Here is an 18,260-nt window from a genome sequence, read left to right as displayed (position 1 = left end):
TATTATCATCACAATTCACATGCACATTCTCATATCCATCATATCTATCACAAGGAACATTGGAGCAATTAGAAGCATCATGATCATTCTTGCCACATATATCACAAACCAAGCATTCTCTAATCATGCAACAAGAAGCATAAAGAGGGTTAGAGTAGGAAGATGTACCTCTCCCCTTAAATTGGGAGGGAAGACCTGAAGCTTGTGAAGGGCTCTCGAGCTTGTTCTTGAGAAAATTCACCTCCTTTCCTAACTCCGAGACCATTGTGGACAATTCGTTGATGACATAAGATTGATCGGTTGAGCAACTTATGCTTGTCGATTCTCTCTCTTCATCATGCCAATCCATGTAATTCCTTACCACATCATCTATTACATCCACAACCTCTTCTTCCGTCTTGCTCATGATTGGCCCTCCGGCTCCGGCATCTAGGCTCGATCTACCTTGAAAGCTCAAACCTCTATAGAAGATTTGGATCACTTGATATGTTGGAATTCCGTGGTGAGGACATTCCCTTTGGTAGTCCTTGTACCTCTCCCAAGCTTCATAGAGATTCTCTCTAGGCAATTGCTTAAAACTTTGGATTAAGGCTCTAGCCTCCGCCGTCTTCTTTGGTGGGTAGAAACGGGACAAGAAAGCCTTTGTGACATCATCCCATGTCTTCAAGGAATTGGGCTTCACTTCTTTGTCTAGCCATTCCAAAGATCTTCCTATGAGAGAGAAAGGGAACAACTTAAGGCGGATAAACTCTTGAGAAACTCCATTGACATTGATAGTGTTGCAATATTTTTCAAACTCCTTAAGATTGTTCAATGGGCTCTCGTTCTTTGCCCCATTATATTGTCTCCTCTCAATTAGGGTGATCATTTCCGGCCTTATTTCAAAGTCATTCTCCGGTGATATAGGCGGAGCTATGGCGCTCTCATACCTATAAGCCCCGGGCACTCCAAGCTCCTTCAAGGTAACTCTTGAATTACTTCCCATGACTTAGGATCTACACACACAAAACTTAAAGACAATATTAGTAGCACGGCTACAAGTGTAGCCTAAGTGTAAAATCTTTTTGTATTTTGCAAATAGAGTGGAATAGACTCAAAAACAACATGCATTCAAAGCACCATTCCCCGGCAACGGCGCCATTTTGATGGAGAAGAGAATGGTAGGTCGTTGGGCTACCACCCCACCCTATCAAACAATATTTATAGCTTAACTAACCCCTATATAGCGTAGTGGCAAGTCAAGGTCGAACCCAAGGGAATGGAGAATAAATGCACGATGCCAAGATTAAGCTATTCCGAAATCTAATAGGGGTATATGGTAGACACTAAGAATAAGCTAGGCAATGCAAAATGCTAGTACTAAATGAATGCTAAGACACTAGGGGAATGGATCCACATGCATCAACGATGAAGTTCAATCAACTCGGGGAATTAACCGATTAAGTCAAACAATGCGAGGGAAAACCGAAATTGCAACCAAGAGAGTACATCAAGCTATTCTCCTAGAGGTCTAATTAGCGTCAACTACATCAAACACTAGCTAGGAAACATCACAAGATATCTCAATCGAGTAAATGTAAGCCACAAATCAATGGTCCGTATCAATGTGAACTCACAATGCAATCTAGTGTGAATAACTAGGGTGATCAAGCCTAATCAAGCACACACATGCACAAAATCAATCAACCAATTTAATCACATTATCAACTCAATCAATTTCCCCCAAATTAATCTCAATTCATCATCAATACATGCTTCACCACCACCCTAGCAAATAAACTACTCACAATCCATAAAGAACATCAAAATCAAAACTAAACTAATCATCATTCCCAAATTCATCAGTTGAAACCAACAAATTCAATAATATCAATCAAACTATCAATTAACCAAATCAAACAACAATACTAATGAAATCAAACATTGAATTGCATTAAAGAGTAAAGAATCCTTACAAACGTGATAGAAATCAAATCAAATGAAGCAATCTTCAATCATCAATCATCAAACCCACACTTTCTCTCTCAAAAAATGCTAAGAACTAATGTTTTCTCTCTCTAAAATCTAATCTAATCTAATTCTTACTCATGAAGATCTAATCTTCTCTCTATAAATGGAATGAAATAACTAACAATCCAAAGAAGAAGTTGGGAAAGACGTCCAAAAATAGACCCACGTCGGTGCGAGCGCTCGAAGGAGAGAGAATGGTGCGCACGGGAGCACACCCAGGCATGTGCGCCCGCACACACCTGATGTGCGGCCGCACACGACAGATGTGCGGCCGCACACTCCTCTTGTGCGCCCGCACAGAGCTGCTACTTCCTCCTTTCTTCTTTGCCCTTGCTCACGAGGTGCACGCATCCTAGATGATGATGATGGAGGACAAGGTAGGCAGCAACTTCCTTGAATATCTTGAAGAAAATGAGCCATGAAGAAGACATAAACAAGACTTTGAAGCATGCTCCTTGAACCTCACATTGACTTGAAACTTCTTGCACAAGCTTTAGGCATGAAAATCAATGGAAAACTATGGAAAGGAAACTCGGGAATCCTTGGACAATCAATCACAACCTACAAACAAAGGAGAAAAAGCAAATAAAAGGGAAAAATAACAAATAAACTAGAAAAAGCACAAAATAGAGAAACTAACTACAAAAAGCATAAAATGAAGAAAACAAGAATAAAACTAAGGAAAACTAAAGAAAAGAAAGATAAAAAGAAATAAAAATCATCCAAAAAGGAACCAAATGAGTGCCAAAAATGTCACTCATCACATATAAGGGTCATATATGGTTCCAAACGTCATTAAATAACCCTAAGATGTATCCCCTAGGGTCTCAAGACTTTTCGCCACTTGGCCCTGTAACCTCAACATTCCTCAAAAGCGTGGATTATAGCCTTCAATTTCAGAATTTTTCGACCTTTTTTCGCTTGGAAAAAAAATTTCCGAGATGTTTACCATGCTTCCTAATACCCTCCGGGAGTCCAATTAAGTGGGTGAAACCATATAATAGACCTTTAAACAGTCAATTTACCCGTTCCAAACTTTCACCGATATCGTGACCTCAATACTGCCACGGACATTTATGGCAACACATATTGGTCATATATGGTTCCAAACGTCATTATATGACCCTAAGATGTATACCTAAGGGTCTCAAGACTTTTCGCCACTAGGCCCCATAACCTCAAAATTCCTCAAAAAGAGTGGATTATAGCCTTCAATTTTGTAATTTTTTGACCTTTTTTCGCCCGGAAAAAAAATGCCGAGATCTTTACCATGGTTCCTAATACCCTCCGGGAGTCCAATTGAGTGGGTGGAACCATCCAATATGTCTTTAAACAGTCAATTTACCCGTTCAAAACTTTCACCGATATTGTGACCTCAAGCCTAACACGGACATTTATGGCAACATATAATGGTCATATATGGTTCCAAACGTTATTATGTGATCCAAAGATGTATCCCCTTGGGTCTCAAGACTTTTCGCCACCGGGCCCCGTTACCTCAAAATTCCTCAAAAAGCGTGGATTATAGCCTTCAATTTTGGAATTTTTTGACCTTTTTTCGCCCGGAAATAAAAATTATCGAGATGTTTACCATGGTTCCTAATACCCTCCGGGAGTCCAATTGAGTGGGTGGAACCATCCAATATGCCTTTAAACATTCAATTTACCCGTCCAAACTTACATCGATATCGTGACCTCAAGCCTACCACAGACATTTATGGCAACATATAATGGTCATTTATGGTTCCAAATGTTATTATATGACCCTAAGATGTAGTCCCTAGGGTCTCAAGACTTTTCTCCACTGGGCCCCGAAACCTCAAAATTCCTCAAAAAGCTTGGATATAGCCTTCAATTTTGGAATTTTTTGACCTTTTTTCACCCGAAAAAAAAAATGCCGAGATGTTTACCATGGTTCCTAATACCCTCCGGGAGTCCAATTGAGTGGGTGGAACCATCCAATATGCCTTTAAACAGTCTATTTACCTAATCTAAACTTGCACCGATATCGTGACCTCAAGCCTACCACGGACATTTATGGCAACATATAAGGGTCATATATGGTTCCAAACGTCATTATATGACCCTAAGATGTATCCCCTAGGGTCTCAAGACTTTTCGCTACCGGGCTCCTGTAGACACCCATTTGTGTCTCCCAAAACTAAACCCAGTGATGAATGCCTTGCGCGTTGTGTTATTATCGAATTAGGTGAAAGTGATTCGAAAGCCAAATGTTGCGGTTTAGTTTTAATTAAATTTTCTTCTCTCTGTTTTTGAAAATGACTTTTATTTATTTGAAAACGTCCATTTCAATTATTTTGGTCCATGATAAGGGTCAATAATGGTGTAGTTGGATGGGGCTCGAGGAGACCTTTCCAACGATATATTATAAGCCCAATTCCGATGAATATTGAGGAAGTTATGGCCAAAATACTAAACTGGGCCCGGTTATTTATTTTAATACGGCCCAATGATCTAGAGGAGGGCCCAATATTAATTATTATTCCTAAAATTGTTAGGATTAATTATAGTTTTCTAGAAGTTTCTAGAAAGTTCCTTTTAATTCTAATATTGTTAGATTTAATAATTAATTATCTTTAAAAGATTTTTATTTAGAATAAAATATTGTTTTGTTATCTTAAAAATACTTATTTTATCTTCTGTACAGATTCCGTAGATCAAGTTGATTAAAGATCAGATTCCGCGTGAAGGAAAACGCGCTAATACAGGCTGTCGCCAAACGACAAGTCTGTCGCCACGCGACATGTAGGGTCGCGACAGACATTGTCGCGTCGCGACAGAGTTGATTCCTGGCGACAGCGTGGAGTTTTATTCCTTATCAAATTCTATGATTTTCCGGATTATTTTCATTATAAATAGCGTCCGAATTCCTGTTTTCAGAATCATCGATTCTCATTCAATTCTTCCTTAATTCTCTCTTTTCTCTCTTGAGCAATATACGCTTTCTTTCTTTCTCTCTCTTTTTCTAAAATAGCTTTTCACATACAATATTCCGCATACACTAGACTTAGTGTCATCTAGCCAAGTTCGAAGTTGCCTTCACCCTAGACGTGTAAAGTTTGATAATCTCTGAGGGTTTGGTCCCAAAACTAGTCAAAACTTTATTTAATTTGATTTCAATTTACTTTCTGTAATTGTTCTTTATTACTTTCATTGAAGTTTACTAACTTGTGTATTTTGTTATTAGAAAGAGGTACGAGGCTTCAAAGTAAGTAGATTAGCTTACTCCCTATTTCTTTCACAATATAGATTGCATGACTATTATTATCGTTTAATTTCTAGTATCATGTTAGGATACTTTTAATGCTTTCTAGTATGATGTTAGGATGTTATTTTATGCCTTCTAGTGTCATGTTTAGGGTGCCTTTACTTAATTCTAATATCATGTTATCATGTTAGTACCATGTTAGGTTTAAAGCTTTGATCTTTATCGTTTAGTGACATGCTAGGAGTTGTTATTAATCTTGTTAGTATCATGCCTAGGATCTTGCTATTATATTCAAGCTTTATTATGCCTTATCATGCTATTATCATCGTCATCATTATTAATTATTATTATGTTGCTTGATCTATATTTTATATTGTTATTGCTTGATCACACCTTTTATGATTGTTAAAGGGAATTTGTACTTGAAATCACGCTTAATAAGATAATTATTAATTTGGTTTAGGCTAATATGATTTTAATTCAAGTGATCGCCAATAATAGATTTATTTGTGCATTAATTTCAACCAACATAGATAAACAGGCTAGGTTTAACATAATGATTGTATGTTATTCGAAAAGCGCGCATGAATACGAGCAGAACAAAGTAGAGGCCTATTTTATAGGGCGGGTCCTTTCTTTTGTAGATTGGATTCGTACCCTCATCCCCGGACCCTGTTTGGTTCAAGACCTTATGGAGTAGTTGATGGTCCTTTTGGACTGTCTTTTGGGTTTACAAGTTCCTAAAACTTGTTGGCGACTCTTTTTGCTCTTTGTCTTTCCCTTTGGAACGCCACCGTACTTTAGTGTATGATCACAGTGGGGTTCAAGTTTGGGGTTATCATAATGCTTGAAATATTCCCTACAGTTTTTGGCGACTCTGCTGGGGAGGATTTCTATTTATATTCCTGAAATTTATTTAATTTTGGAAATTATTTAGAATGAGCGGATGAGACTCGAAAAATTCTAAGTATTTCATGTGCGTGATTTGATTAACATTATTGTCATATGCATTAAAAGGTCCTCATGGGAATACCCCATGAGTCAATCCATAGGAATTTTACACGTAGGAAATTTGAAAAATATCTTTCATGACTAGAATCGAAAAGATGATGCGAAATCTGGAAAATTCGAAGAACACAGAAACTTGCCAAGGCATGTAGGAACTAGCGTCTAGAAAACAGGGCTTGTCGCCCGTAAAAAGTTTCTGTCGCCTGGCGACAGTTCTGTCGCTTGGCGACAGAGGCTTTTTTGCGGCGACGGTTCCTGTAGTCTGGCGCCAAGTTCTTCCAATACCGAGCCAGGGGTCTGTCTTCTTGCTTTGACCATTTCTAGTGTTGTTGGCTCGATTTTGCTTATTGATTGAGTCATTTTCTCACTTTTCTGAACCCATATGTGTTCTACATATGGATATAACCCTCTGGGGGTTCCTACTTCACCTGCCCAATGGAATATTCCACTATCATGTGCAAAGTTCAGATTTGGGTACGTGTAATGTTTGCGAATCCACCAAACTGTGGCGTCGAGTTCAATTTCATCACGAACTCGCGGAATCCTGTCCATTCGCTCCAACCCTCCCTGTAGGCTTGTGTGCAATGCATATGGATTCTTAACCATGGACCTTTTGACTTAACCCATATCCTCGAACTTTAGAGAACTAGAGCCATGGTTAGGTTGCAAACTCATCATATTGTGACTATGTGAACTACTTGTGCCTTTGTTTGTATATTGTGTGTTAACCGTTTGTTTGAATTGTGTTAAAGACTAAATAAATTGACCAATTACTAAAAGGACTTTGTTTAATCAATTAATTTATTAATCAATTCGACTTAGTACGACTTTAGGCATGTCCATTTAGAGTAAAATTACTGGAAACAGTCCAGATTAATGTTCCAGCAATGGCGCAGGAATTTGGACTGTGGCGCTGCAGTCTTGTGTCTGTCGCCTGGCGACAATTTTGTCGTCTGGCGACAGGCTCTAAACGGTGGCGACAGTCCTGTTGTTTTAGCGACAGTCCAGTTTTCTTGCTTGAGTCACCACGACGAGTCTAATTAACAGTCTACTAATCGGATTAATCAGTTTGTTAATATTTCAAACCATGTTTAAGTCTTTAATTGACTTTAGGCACTTAAAAGTCCCATGGTCACACACTAGTAGTCAAAGCATGTCACTCACATACACATAAAGCACACACATAACATGTTTGTCACATTATAACCATGTCTAGAGAGTCTTCAATGCGTGTTTTTCGTCATATTTTTTTTTTCTTTTTCTTTTAATCTTTTAAACATAAAGTCAAGTCAATTAGAGTCAAATATTAAAACAAATATGGTTTAAATTACAGCGCGTGGTCAAGAAAGGAAGGGCGTTTAATCAAGGACAACACTTTTGTTCAAGTTTTACTTTTCGACAAACCAATCGGTAGGAAAAGGAAAGCTAAGAAGGCAATGGCTAGTCAAGAAGAACTTAATGAAGTCAAGGGACAGGTAGCCAACTTGGCTGAGATGTTGCAAAACTTATCGCTGCAAATAAGTAATCCTGAAAAACAAAAACAAATGGACCTAATCCAGGAAAGCTTGGGCAAACTGTCCAACGATTTCAGATTTCAAGAGATTAGCTCCCAAGGGGTCTCGGTGGATAAGGACCTTCTTCCACAAACATTCAATCCCAATGACATCCCTAAGTTCAAGGCTATGGATAATCCCTATTTTCACTTAAGAGCTTTTGAAACTGTAATGAGTATTAAGGGGATAGATAGAAAAGCATTTCATTCTGTATTTTCGTTATCCTTAGAAGCTGTATGTCAACAGTGGTACTTTTCACTTGATAAAGAAAAGACCTCTAGTTGGGAATCTATTGTGAGTGCTTTCATTGAAAGGTATAAATGCAATATACAAGTTGAAACCGATCATAGAGAATTAGAAATGCTGAAACAAAAAGAAAACGAGGGTTTCACCTCCTTCTTCAATAAATGGAGGGAAACCACTGCAAAAATGGTTGAAGTGCCTAGTGAAAAGGAATCCGTCAGGATGTTCATTAAGAACCTCCAAGAAAAATACTCTAAGCACCTCAAATACCAAAGCGACTTAAATACTTTCAAAGCTGTATATGATATTGGAATTAACATTGAAGATTCTTCAATTAACCTTGCTAAACAGAAAATTACTAATAACAACTCAAGTAGTGGCTAGAAAAATAAGAAGAACGACAATCCTTCTTCAACAAAAACTACCCACTCAAATAATGTTAGCACTTTTTCTCTTAATGAAGTATTGGCAATGAATAATAATCAAGGACAAAAGAAACCATTTAGGAAGAATTATACTCCTATTGGTATGAGTTATGACACCGCATTTGATCGCTTACATGCAAAAGGTCTTATAACTCCTATTGGACCATTTGGGGACCCACCTGTCGAAAGGAGAACGGCTAGCTGGAACCCAAATGCACATTGCAAATATCACCAAGGTAGGGGTCATCCTACAGAGAATTGTTGGAGATTAAAGGAAGCCATTCAAGATTTGATCGATAGTAACAAGCTCCCATTACCTCCTGCAAGTAAGAAGCCAAGTATCAATACTGCACCGCTATCAGATTCTTTGGCTATTTCCGACGAAGAAAACCAAGACGATCCGTCTAGTCTCATAGAGCCTATCGAGCCCATTGAAGAAGAAGTCTTCGAAGATGCTCTCGAATTCTCTGGTCAGGAACCTGCAACTAAGCAAGAAGTATTGGCATTGACATTAGTATTGTCGGAATTAAAAAAGCTAATCTCACAAACCTTCGAGGCCATAAAAGAGAAAAATGAGTTACTTAAAAATAAACCTCCACTTAAGCAAAAGAAACCTTTTTCTCTCCAAAAAATTGACACTCCCAAAAAGAAAAATAGGAAATATACTCCAATTGGGACATCATACACAAATATATTCAAGATGCTCTTCGAGAATGGAAAAATTCAACCTCTCGAGCCAAGACCATTTGAATCGCTGAAAAGGACAGACAAATATTATTGTGCATATCATCAATCAGGAAGACATACAATAGAGCAATGCTTCAAGTTTAAGGACTTGGTTCAATATTTGATTGATGAGAAAAAGTTAGTTCAACTTCCACAAGATGCCATGATTAATGGAGTATGGGACAGTGACGATGAGGATGTTTACCTTAAAGACATTGAAGAAACTGCTCTATCAACAATATACCCAGTAAGTGACATTTGGGATGAGGAGGACTCACCCATAGATGTCCTCACTAGGTCCGGGAGAATACAACCTCCCATTTCAACACAACCCATACCTTCTATTCTGCAAATTCCCGTGCCTATTATAGAAGACAACGATGTTGTCAAACAGCTAAAAAAGACTAAAGTAGAAATGAATGTATGGAAACTTTTAGCCACATCTCGAGAACATAGAGTTGCAGTCATGGATGCACTGGCTAAAGTAGGCATAGATTCGGACACCACTCCTGAGGGACTTGCAAACTTCCTCACGAGCGATCTCCCGAGTCCAATTAATTTGGTCACTTTTTCGGATAAAGATCTACCACCGGAAGGTGACAAACACAATAAAGCTCTAAATCTCACAGTCATATGTAAAAGAATGAATGTCCCTATGACTCTTGTGGATAACGGTTCAGCAATTAATGTGTGCCCACTTAGAACCGCAAGAATGTTGGGAATAAGAGATAAGGATTTATCCCCGTCAACCCAAGGAATAAGAGCCTATGATAATTCGCGTCGTCAAGCATTAGGGACGATTACCATGAATATAACGGCGGGCGCAATCGAGCATGCTACTACATTTCAAGTAGTAGATATCAAGGCATCTTTTAACTTGCTATTGGGACGCCCTTGGCTTCATGATTTAAAGGCCGTCCCTTCGTCTCTTCATCAACAAGTAAAGGCTATAGTTGGAGGCATTCCAATAACCATTGATGCTTCGTCTATGAGGATTAAAACAGTAGAAAACCAACTAATTAATGTGGAACACGATGAAAACGATAAAGATTTGTGGGGCTTTAGCGAAGAGGTCTCCTTAATAGAGGAAGATGAAAGGACCCCTCTCCATTAGGACCTCCACTCAAACATGATAACGAATGCTATCCTAAGAAAACAAGGACACTTTCCTGGAATGACTCTAGGAAAGAAGAAAGGAGTAGCTAATTACATGGGCTTACCAGGCCTCCCTAAATTGGATACTTTCGGACTTGTTTTTGAACCAACTCGCGAAGACCTTAAACGGGCCCAGGAAAAATCAAAAGCACGAAGAAATGCCCGCATACAAAAAAAAGGAAATACCCATGGATCAATATCCTCTCACTTTAAATAGTCAATTTATAAGAGAAGGAGAAGATTACCCTTGTCATGAATTTCCTGAACCCTTTGTTGTGAATGGTATAAGGCAGCCTGGGTTCGAAATCTTTTTGGATTGTTGTTTCCTAGACGAGATCCCAGCTCCAATATATAAGGGAAAGGCACCTCCTTGTTTCGACTTTAATGTCATGGGACTCCTCTTTGGAAGGGAAAAGAACGAATCAAGATACACGGAGGATGATTCTTCACTTATCCAAGCAGTTCTCCAAAGCGAAAATTTCGACCCCTTTGAACTTATCACTCCAATAGAAAATCAAGAGCGTGGATGGCGCAAGACAATGAAGATAATCACTACGAATGGAAAGAAGATTTCAATAACTACAGGGCAAGGACCAATATTCGAAGAATCGTCAGAGTCAGAGTCTGAGTTAGAGTCTTCCCTTATCGAGTCTTCTAAGTCTTTAGTTGTAGCACCCTCACCTTCTATTTCTACTCCTAGGATAGTTAACAATCAAGTCCCGACGGACATTTCTTTGTTTGATGTAATGATTTCTGAATTTAATAATATGTCTTCTTCCCCGTATTCCTCTTGTTTTTCTTTATCTAAAGATGACGAGCATTGTTTAACTAATGATGAAAATGATAAAGAAATAATTAAAGCAATAGAAACACTTGAAAATAAGACACCAATAATTGAGGATACAGAAACGGTTGATATCTCAAAAGATCCAACCATTAAAAGAGAAGTTAAAATTGGACTGACGCTAAACAAAGAAGAAAGAACCGATTTAATTAATCTACTTAAAGAATTTATCGATGTATTTGCTTGATCATACGAAGATATGCCAGGCATTAATAGAGAAATAGCTCAACACACTATACCATTAATTCCAGGAATGAAACTTGTAAAACAAAAGTTACGTCGAATGAAACTCGACGTGGCCCTTAAAATAAAAGAAGAAGTACAAAAACAAATAACTGCAGGTTTTATCCGGGTATCCAAATACCCCGAATGGGTCGCCAATGTTGTCCCGGTTCCGAAAAAAGATGGTAGAGTTCGAATGTGTGTCGACTATCGAGATTTAAATAAGGCAAGTCCAAAGGACGACTTCCCTTTACCACACATCGATATTTTGGTAGATAACACAGCAAACCATGCAGTTCTCTCGTTTATGGATGGATACGCAGGATACAATCAAATCCTCATGGCCGAAGAAGACATGGAGAAAACAACATTCACCTTGGGGTACTTATTGCTACACGGTAATGCCATTCGGTTTAAAAAACGCGGGTGCTACTTACCAACGAGCAGCAACTGCCCTACTCCATGATATGATGCATAAAGAAGTGGAGGTTTATGTGGATGACATGATTGTAAAATCAAAAGACCGCCAAGGACACCCAATAGCTTTAAAGAAATTCTTTGAAAGATTAAGAAAATACAACATGAGGTTAAACCCCTCTAAATGTGCTTTTGGAGTTACCTCAGGGAAACTCTTGGGTTATGACATAAGCTCTAGAGGAATAGAGATAGATCCCACCAAAATTAAAGCAATCATGTCCATGCCACCGCCCAAAACCGAAAAGCAAGTTCGAGGATTTATTGGCCGGTTGCAATACATAAGTAGGTTCATATCCAAGTTAACCACGATATGCGAACCAATATTCAAAAAGCTTAAGAAAAATGTACCAATCATATGGGACGATGAGTGTCAAAAAGCCTTTGAGAAGATCAAAGCCTATCTCTCGAATCCTCCCGTATTAGCTCCAGCACTCCCCGGAATACCCTTAAGACTATACTTAACTGTCACAAAGGAAACAATGGGAGCTATGCTCGCACAAGAGGTAGAAGGCAAAGAAAATGCTATTTACTACTTAAGTAAGAAAATGCTCGAGTATGAAACACGCTACACACCATTGGAAAAGCTGTGCCTCGCGTTGGTGTGGGCCACAACTAAATTGAGACATTACATGCTCGTCCATACCGTTTACGTAGTCTAACGAATGGATCCCCTAAAATACCTATTCGAAAGATCTACGCTTAACGGGCGAATCTCAAGATGGATAGTAAATTTGGCCCAATTCGACATAAGGTTTATGCCTCAAAAAGCAATTAAAGGATCAGTGGTCTCAGATTTTCTAGCAGATTTCCCAATAGAAGATTCAACACCCTTAGAAGCAAATGAATTCCCAGACGAAAATTAAAAGATGACAGAGGATGATACATGGACTCTATATTTTGATGGAGCCTCAAACCAAAAGGGGTGCGGCGTAGGAGTCTTATTAGTATCACCTAAAGAAGAACATGTCCCTATATCCATCAAATTAGATTTCGACGTCACCAACAACGCAGCCGAATATGAAGCATGTGTGGTAGGCCTCGAAACCGCTTTAGCCTTAGGCGTAAAGAAACTCCGGATATTTGGAGATTCATCCCTAATTATTAATCAAATTTCCAAAAGATGGAAAGTTAGGAGTGAAAGCTTAGCTCCTTACCAAACATACTTGGAAACTCTCACCGATCAATTGGAAAAAGTGGAATACACTTACCTACCTAGAGAGGAAAACCAATTCGCCGACGCCTTGGCAAGGCTAGCCTCAATGGTTAGAATACCTAAGGAAATTGAGCAAATGCCTTTAACTATAGAAAAAAGGCATAAACCATCATACATCCAAGCCATAGAAGATGACAAATTAATTCAAGAAGAAGAACCAGAGGAAGAACCATGGTTCATAGATATATTAAAGTATGTCACCAAAGGAGAATATCCTCCTCATGCTGACAAAAGAGCGAAAAGAGCATTAAGACTCTTAGCTTCCCAGTTTGTACTCATAGGAAATGAACTACACAAAAGGGTACCTAAGGGACGAGCTCTATTATGTGTAGGCAAAAACGATGCTCAAAGGGCTATGAGAGTAATCCATGAGGGTATATGCGGAACACATGTTAACGGCAAAATGCTAGTCCAAAAGATAATGCGAGAAGGATATTACTGGACTACCATGAATAAAGATTGTCATCAATATGTAAAAAGATGCCCAAAATGTCAAATTTATGCAAATTTGCAACATATCCCACCATCTCTTCTCTACACCTACACTTCACCATGGCCTTTCTCTACATGGGGAATAGACATAATTGGAAAGATTTACACCTCCCGGAACAGGAGGTCATGAATACATCTTAGTTGCAATAGATTACTTCACAAAGTGGGTGGAAGCACAATCATATGCTAAACTTACCGCCAAGCACGTAGCACTCTTTATCGAAAGAAACATAATTTGTCGATACGGAGTCCCACATGAAATGATAAGTGACAATGGAACTCACTTTCAAGCAGAATGTGAAGAATTGTTACAAAAGTATGGTATTCAACATCACCATTCTTCCCCGTATAGACCTCAAGCAAATGGAGCAGTTGAGGCCGCTAATTAAAATTTGAAAACGATCATTCAGAAAATGACTGAAAATTATAAGGATTGGCCTGACAATTCACTTCGCACTGTGGGGTTATCGCACGTCAATCCGAACGTCAACAGGAAATACGCCATTCAACTTAGTATATGGAATGGATGCCGTACAACCTGTAGAGTTAGAAATACCTTCTTTACGCATTGCGTTAGAAAGTAAACTCGATGAAGTTGAGTGGACTAGAGCACGATATGAAGAGCTAATCCTACTCGATGAAAAGAGACTAGAAGCTTTACATCATACCCAATGTTATCAAACCCGCATGGCTAGACATTTCAACAAAAAGGTCAAGACTAGAAATATCAAGGTTGGAGACTTGGTATTAAAAGCATTGAGAAAAAATGTTTTAGATCTAAGAGGCAAATTCCGGCCTAATTGGTCTGGACCATATATTGTCAAAACAATCCTGTTAGGAGGCGCGGCTAAATTAACTGATATGTATGGCAATGAATTTTCAAACATGACAAACCTTGACTAACTTAAGAAATCTACCCATAAATACTTGAGTGAAACACTCAAGAGAGCTACGTTTGGCCTGATTCCTTAAATAAAGGATACTTAGGCAACCCATACAGGGTGCGGCCACTTTAATTCCTTAAAATTTTGTATCCCCGAAGTAAAAAATGCATGTCCGCAAAATTTCAAGACTGGCGCCAGAAAATAGACCCTGTCGCCAGGCGGCAGAGCCAAATCGTCAGCGACAGTGCATCAGATAGCAGCGCCAATTTTCTGCGAGTGTCTAGACAAGTTTCACATATTCTGGAAGTTTATTCGACTCCCATACTCGAATTAATTCTCCGAAAAATAAATGTTGTAATTGTTGCTTTAATTGAAAGTTAATTAAAATAAAAGCTGAAATTTTATTAATTAATAAAGAAAGTACATTATTGATAAAATAAAAGCTGAAAAATTAACTAAAACAAATTAACTTTGTCTAATAAATCAAAAGAAAAGCAATGCCTAATCTTTTTTCTCCTTTTTCATTCTTTTCCAATTTGTGTCTTCATTCTCTTCCTCTTGATCCATAACCTTTGCTAGGAGACAACCGTTAGAAGATCTACACTCTATTTTAGTATAGATAGTTTCTCCTTCCGCTAGGACTCCATGTTTCTTCTCTACCCAAGCTTCCTTCTTAGTAGAGTCGACTTTTCTTTTTCCTTGATTCTTCTTAGCACTCTTTTTTCTAGGCATAATAGGAGTCTTGAATTCAATTCTTTCCCCTAGGCGTCCTTTAGCAGGGACCTTTTTGTCACCTAGACGATCCTTCACATTGGTCTTTTCAATTGTAACTTGAGGTTTTTGGAATCTTCCATCAAGCCATTGCTTCACTTTATTTGACAAGCAAGGTGGTTCCTTATGGGTAATCACCTCCCATAAAGGCCTACCACTCCAGTATCCATCAAAGCGCTCAATCTCTTGTGACACAGGAAATTCATAAGGACGGCGAAGATCTCCTGTAGGGATGGTTTGTGCAAGACCATATTGTCTCATGACTCTACAAGGAAAATAAAAGGTTAGTCTCGACAAGCTCGGGAGACGACAATATGCTTGGTTACTACAACCAATCATCGCCTCAATCTTCCACCAAGGAACAATCCAGTTTATGGTAAAGTCACCGGCAGCGAACAACTTGCTCCACTCACGGCGACCGATTTTCAAAAATCGTTTCTTTCGCCGGACTATGAAATTTGGAACATATGTGTGAACATCATCAGGAGGATTAATAAGCTTCAGCCTCTCCATGAGCCATATTTGCAAAATATGTATTTAAATTAATATTACAGTGTAAAATAATATTCTTTAGTTCTTGATAAATTAATAATAACATTATTTTATACCTGTAATCAAAATTGGAGAACCTCTTAAAGGTGCTCTTGAATTCTTTCTTAGTGCATCTAACCACAGCATAGTCTCTCCAACAATTAGTGGCATTGGATTTCTCCCAGACTCAACTTGTTCTATAACAGATATAATTATCAACTGCCCTTCATTATCTTTACCACTCACTAAGAGCAATTGGTTAAATAAACAATAAAGGAAAGCCCTTCTCTTATAGACACGGAAATCGGGATTGGGATTATCATAAAAATAATGTGCAAATTCTGTCAAATTAACTATGTTACCATGCACTATGTGTTTTAAAGCCGTCCCCCTCAAATCAAAAAAGTGTTCGAAATCCTTATAGTAATATTCATTGATTCTAGGCATTACCGCAAGGTCTGTGGAATAATAACCTATGATGGCTCCAAATTCTTCCGGTAAAGGACATATTTCATCGTGGAAAAATCTAAAACGATGAGTATCAATATTCCAATAGTCTATGGCAGAATAAATAAAGTCAATATCAAGACTCATCCCCTTGACTCCAAACATACCCCCCATATGAGAAAGATCTAATGCCTTTTTATCTTTAGCAGTTAAGTGACGACACCATTCATCCATGTACCCACAAAAGGTTCTTTTAGCTAAAGGCATGATTACTAGTTAATTAACTATTTAATAAGCTGGTTAAATTATGCAGTAAACGGATGATTCGGGGGCTATTTATAACTTTTTTTTCACGACAGACTTCAATTCCTGTAGGAAACAGGAAAGCGCGTCTGTCGCCAGGCGACAAAATTGTCGCGTGGCGATAGAGGCTGTCGCATGGCGACAGGACCTGTCGCGTGGCGACAGGATGATTTACGCGGCGCCAGTTTATTCCTTAGCAGCGTCACCTATTGCGCGTAGGAAATCGTGTTTTTACGTATTTGATTTCGACTTTGACTTGACTTGCTGTTCTATTCCTCTTTTCACACCCTTAATATTATGATTTTTTTTTATTATTATAATTATTATTATTATTCCTATTATTACTATTATTATTATTATTATTATTATTATTATCATATTAAAGCTTAATTGATTTTACGCTTACCTTCATTTTCTTCTTTCTTTCATTTCTATTTTTTTGGGGGAGAGAGTCGGTACCCTCCACTAATATTAAAAATGACGGAAAAATTTCGCGCAAAAATTACACTTTCTCACACACTTACATGCACAATGCATTCGTTATAAAATAATAAATTAGGCAAATAAAATATTTAATAAATAATAAAGTGCATATATATACAATTGTCTGGTACATGAGTCATATAAATACAATAGGTAAAGTCCTACAAAAGTCAAACATAAAACAAACACAGGTACAACTATGGCGCTAGAGGTCGTAAGTCGCGAGGAACCCCGAATGTATCAAAAAATGCCCTACTCCGCGAAATATGTCCATCATCGTCCCCTGAACCACCAGGCGGCGTAAACTGCAGCTTAGGGCCAGGCCACCTAACCTCACCCTGAAACTCGACGGAAAGAGGCTGGGGCTGCAAAGGCTGCTGCGACGACGAGCCAAACTCGTATGTCCCACCACCCATCCCACCTCGAACAGTCGGCCCGGTCGGAATGTCCTCAGGTGATGACACCGAATCCTCTACGGCGGCGGCCTCAGAACGACCACCTCGACCACTAGAAGTAGTCCGACGACGCCTCGAGTCGGACCTAGTAGTCTCCCTCCTAGGCTCGGGCCTCGATCGAGTGTGTGGAGAAGGAATAGGCTGCCCCTGCAAAAATAAATCAAAATTAATAAATGCAATGAAAATAAAGTCAAAAGTAGTAAAGGTAAAAGTAATACCTCCTCAGCATCATTGCTACGACACGTAGCACGGTTCCGCAACCTCACAAGCTGGCTGCGAAAGGCGTCAATGCACCTGGCCATAGCCGTCACCACCTCAGAGAGAACTGCCAAAATAGTCAAAGTCAATAACAATTATAAAGCCAACATAAGGATGATATTAAAAAAAAAAACTACTTACTCGAGTCTGGTGACGAGGAATAGACCGCTCCACAAACTGCTCTCCTTCTGGAGCTGGCGGAATAAGCTCCTCGATCGGCCCATACGTACCCTGGTAGCGTAAAGACATCCTCGGAGGGATGAACTCCCTAGGACCAGCCTGCTAAAAGTAAAAGTTAGAAAGATACTTGGGGGCTACCTAAAGAAAAATAAACTAAATGAATAAAAGCATACCGCTGCCTCTTCTGAAAGGACAGGAGCCGGCGCTAGCAACGGTAGCAGGTCCTCCTCATAGCTCTGCTCGAGGAGAACGTATGACCTCCAGGGAGTACCTCGCGAAGGCCCACCAGCACGATCCCGCTGCAAGGCATCCTGAAACATATGCCGAGGTGGAGGAGCGGGAACAACGAAA

General features: G+C 39.0%; 1 non-coding gene across 1 annotated transcript; it reads left to right on the top strand.

Annotated features, from left to right (window-relative positions):
• Positions 1 to 494: 494 nt before the first annotated feature.
• On the top strand, positions 495 to 600 carry LOC145609860 (small nucleolar RNA R71). Its single transcript, XR_014106134.1, has one exon. It is a non-coding gene; the product is annotated as a small nucleolar RNA R71 (small nucleolar RNA).
• Positions 601 to 18,260: the final 17,660 nt, after the last annotated feature.

Source organism: Chenopodium album, chromosome 23 (genome assembly GCF_948465745.1).
Source record: "Chenopodium album chromosome 23, dcCheAlbu1.1, whole genome shotgun sequence".
In the NCBI taxonomy this organism is placed as follows: Eukaryota; Viridiplantae; Streptophyta; class Magnoliopsida; order Caryophyllales; family Amaranthaceae; genus Chenopodium; species Chenopodium album.
This window is presented reverse-complemented; position numbering and strand designations above follow the sequence as displayed.